General features: G+C 30.7%; 1 long non-coding RNA gene across 1 annotated transcript; it reads right to left on the bottom strand.

Moving 5' to 3' along the window:
- Positions 1-2,636: 2,636 nt before the first annotated feature.
- On the bottom strand, positions 2,637-3,928 carry LOC119765084. Its single transcript, XR_005276491.1, has 3 exons — positions 3,673-3,928; positions 3,281-3,605; positions 2,637-3,222 (listed from the first exon to the last, which is right to left on the bottom strand). It is a non-coding gene; the product is annotated as an uncharacterized LOC119765084 (long non-coding RNA).
- Between the last annotated feature and the right edge of the window lie 459 nt (positions 3,929-4,387).

Here is a 4,387-nt window from a genome sequence, read left to right as displayed (position 1 = left end):
TGAATTTTTTGAATTAAGTTCAATTAAGTTGAATTAAGTTCTATTTAAATAAATTTAGGTAAACTTCAATAAAATTGAATTTCGATAAATTTAGACGAATTATGTTCAATTTAAATAAATTCAAGTAAATTTTATTAAATTAAGTAAATTAAGTTGAAATTAGTTGAATTTTGTTTAGTTTATTAAAACTAAGCTCAATTTAGTTAATTTAAGTAAATTTATTTAATTTATGTAGATTTAATTAAATTTAGTTAAATTAAGCTAAATTAAGTAAAAATCATTCAAATTTAGTAAAATTCAGTTAAATTTTGCTGAGTTAAGTTCAATTTTGTTGTATTAAGTTAAATTTAGATGAATTTTGTAAATATTTGTAATTAAGCTTTGTTAATTTAGTTAATGTTAGTTCAATTCAGTTCAATTCAGTTGAATTTTGTTGAATTAAGTTCAAATTAGATGAAATTAGTTATATTAAGTTAAATTTGGTTACATTTTGTTAAATGTTTTTTTAATTTAGTAACATTCACTTGAATTTAAATTATTTAAGTTTAGTTTATAGATTAAGTTAGAAGAATTAAGTCCTATTGAAAGGTAAGTTAAATTTAGCTCAATTTAATCAAATTTTAGCTGAATTTATTTAAATTAAGTTCAATGTAGTTAACTGAATTTAGTTAAATCTAAGTACTTAAGTTAAATTGATTTTAATTTAGTGAAAATAAATAAATATAGTTAAATTACGTTAAATTTATTTTAATTTAGTTAAATTTAGTTACATTTAGTCGAATGTAATTAAATATAGTTAACAAAATTATGTTGAATTGATCAAATTTTTTATTAATTTAGTTATTTTTGATGAACTGAGTCAAATTAAGTTTAATTATGTTAAAGTAAGCTGAATTAAGTTAATTAAGTTGAATTATCTAAATTTAGTTAAATTATGTAAATTTAATAAAATTTAGTTAAATTTTGTCGAATTAAGTTCTGTTTAGATAAATTTAGTAAATATTCCTTTAATTTGGCTGAATTAAGTTCAAAAAAGTTAAATTTAGATAGGTTTAGACAAATTAAGTTCAATATCAATATATTTAAAAAATATTTTTAAATAAAGTAAATTAAGTTAAAATTAGTTGAATTGTGTTAAGTTTATTTAAATAAAGTAAAATTTAGTTAAATTGTGCAGATTCAGTTGAATTTTGTTAAATTCAGTTAAATTATGTAAATTTAATTGAATTTTCTTAAATTATATGAATTAAATTTAATTTAGTTAAATTAAGCTAAATTAAGTAAAACTCATTTAAATTTAGTAAAATTCAGTTAAATTTTGGCGAGTTAAGTTCAATTTTGTTGTATAAATTTAGTAAATTGATGTAATTTAGTTGCGTTAATTTAAATTAAGTTCAATTTAGTTTAATTCAGTTGATTTTGTTGAATTAAGTACAAATGAGATAAATTTAGTTATATTTGGTTAAATTTAGTTAAATTAAGTTTAATAAAAAATTGTAAATTTTTGTTGAATTTAGTTAAATAAAGTTGAATTTAGTTAAATTTAGATGAATTAAGTTCAATTTAGATAAATTTAGTTAAATAAAGTTAAATAAAAAAAAACAGTTGAATTTTGTTGAATTAAGTTCAATTAAGTTAAATTAAGGATAAATTTAAATTGAATTAAGTTCCATTTTGTTACATTTAGCTAAATTTAGTAAAATTCAGTTAAATTCAGTTGAATTAAGTTCAATTTAGTGCAATTTAGTTAAATTTATTGAAATTAGGTAAATTTCGTTACATTTAGTTAAATTATATAAATTTAGTTCAATCAAGTTAAATTAAATTAAATTCATTTGAATTTTGTTGAATTAAGTCAAATAAAGTTAACTTTAGTCGAATTAAAATGAATGAAATTCATTAGATATATTTAAAAAAAAAGTTGAATTAAGTTCAATTTAGTTAAATTAAGTAAAATTCAGATAAATTTTGTTGAATTAAGTTTAATTTGGCTAAACTCAGTTATTTTTTTAAAAAATCAGTGAAATTTTGTTGAATAATGTTGAATAAAGTTTAATTTAGTCAAATATAAATGGATTAAGTTCAATTTAGATAAATTTAGCTAAATTTAAAAAAAATCAGTTTAATTATGTTGACTTAAGTTCGAATTAGTTAAATTAGTTGAATTAAGCTAAATTTAGAAAAATTTCGTGAAATTAAGTTAAATTTCATAAAATTCAATTTAATTAAACTCAGTTAAATTAGGTAAATTATGGAAAATTTAGTATGTATTCGTGTATTTTCGTTTTTTTTTTGTATTTTTTTAGTTTTTAATTCTCTTTTTTTGTATTCTAAATTTTTGTATTTTTGTTTGTTAGTATTTTGTGTTTTCGTATTCGTATTCGTTTTGGTTTTATTTTATGTTTCCTTTGCGTTTTTTTTCAATTTTATGTGTTTTGTATTGTAGTTGTGTATTTTTATCTCTTCTTTTGTGGTTTTAGATTTTATGTATTTTTAGTTTTTGGTTTATCTTTGTACTTTTGTGTTTTTATTATTTGTTTTTTTTTTCGTAATTGTGTATTTTTGCGCTATTTTTTGTATTCATAAATTTGTGTTTTTACCCTTCTTTTTTGTGTTTATGTATTTATAAATTTCTGTTTTTTTTACTTTCATATTTTGCAGCTGTGTATTTTTGTTTTTTTTTTGTTTCACTTGACTGTTGATGACCGGATTTGGGTTGTTCGAGATCTCAGTTAGGGGGGAACGGGAACCACACACTGAACCCCGCTGTGCAGAATCTCTGGAACAACTGGTGCTGATGGAGGATGTTGCTAGGAATTCGGCACCACATTATCGTTCTGGCCAAACTAGTACTTGAAGGTTGTCGCTTGGCCGGCGGAACCGACTGGTCCACAACCGTCTTTGGCCGCACATTTTGGTCCCGAACGACGACGTCGCTCTCATACCATGGCAGCAGGTCCTTCGAGCGGGAAAATAGAACGTTCGCGGCAGGGAGGAGAACCCGAGCGTCACGTTGGGCAGCTTGGTACGGTCTGGTACGTCGGATTGAGGGGATGCTGCTGCATGACACTCTCGTAGAGGAGATTCACTTTGTTGGGCTGGACTTGTAGTAGCGGACGCGGTATTGAAGGCGAAATGATGAGGTGTTTCACGTTTACGGGTTTCTCGGTGCGGTCATTGTCGTCGGTAAACGGGTGACAGCGGGTTGCGGTTGATGTTTTGCTGAAATAAGTGAAAAGTCAATAATCTAGGGTTTATCTTATGTAAATCTGTAACTCACCATCGCCTCAGCTGCTGCTTCTCCGGTCCTCCCCCATATCTTCTGCACCCCAATCCGGTTAATACTGGTGCCGAAAATGGCAAACGTCAGCGACGTCTTCTTCATTGGCGTAACCCGCTTCCCGCGGGACGGAATTGAACTCCCCAGCCGTGGCTTTTTCTTAATTGATTTTCTTGCCGGCCTGCCCCCCCTTCAGTGTCCGATTCCTGCTCCATTCCGACAACACGGGCAACGAGTACTGCTGCAGCTTGTCCGCGTCCAGTTGTATGAGGTGGGCGAGACGGTTCCCTGGCGGACGTTCTTGGAAATCAGGTGGAAGTCGTTGCTGGGGGAGAGACGCGGGGAAAGTGAGGTTAGGTGGTGGTTAATTTGTGATTTTGTGGGGATCTTACCGTTCAAGAAATGTGATCACGTCATCTACGATGGTTCCGGGCACGGGATTACCGGAAAACCGTACTGGTTGACTGGTTGCTTCTTCGCGGCGGTAACCGCTGGAAGTTCGATCGGATCACTGGGGGTCTTCGGCGCCGGACTTGTAACAAACCGCACGGGCGCGGGTTCTTTTATCGTTGAGTGGACGACTTCTGGTTCGGGAAAACCGGGAAAACGCGGCTGGGGAAACCGGGAAAACGCGGCCGGGAAACCGGGAAAACGCGGCCGGGGAACTTCGGAACGTGTCCCGGAACGTTCGCGAGCTTTCGTTGTTGAAGCTGGTGATGAATGACTCAACACGTGGAAATGCAAATTTTTGACAGTTGCTGGTCGCGTTACGAAAGGGGATAGTGTGCGTGAGAGCGGCAAAAAGCAAATATGTTGGTGTGTGTGTGGAAAACAAATATACAGTTTTTTAAGGATTGTGTCCAGACTAAGCGTCTTAACTGGCCCTGGCGATGCCCGATAATCGCCCGCAACCCCCCTAAAGTTAGAGTGGGTGACAGTCTTGCTGCGGGCAAAAGTTGATATTTCCCTTAAAAGTTGAATTTAGCCTTCTTTGAAGAAGGGAAAACTATCTGAACTGTCATAACTGCGGACAAAAGTTGAAATTTCCCTTTAAAATTTAATTTCGCCTTCTTTAAAGAAGGAACAACTCCCTTGACTTGCGATAAC

Source organism: Culex quinquefasciatus, chromosome 1 (assembly GCF_015732765.1).
Source record: "Culex quinquefasciatus strain JHB chromosome 1, VPISU_Cqui_1.0_pri_paternal, whole genome shotgun sequence".
Classification (NCBI taxonomy): domain Eukaryota; kingdom Metazoa; phylum Arthropoda; class Insecta; order Diptera; family Culicidae; genus Culex; species Culex quinquefasciatus.
Note: the sequence above shows the minus strand (reverse complement) of the source record. Positions and strands in the feature narration are given on the sequence as shown.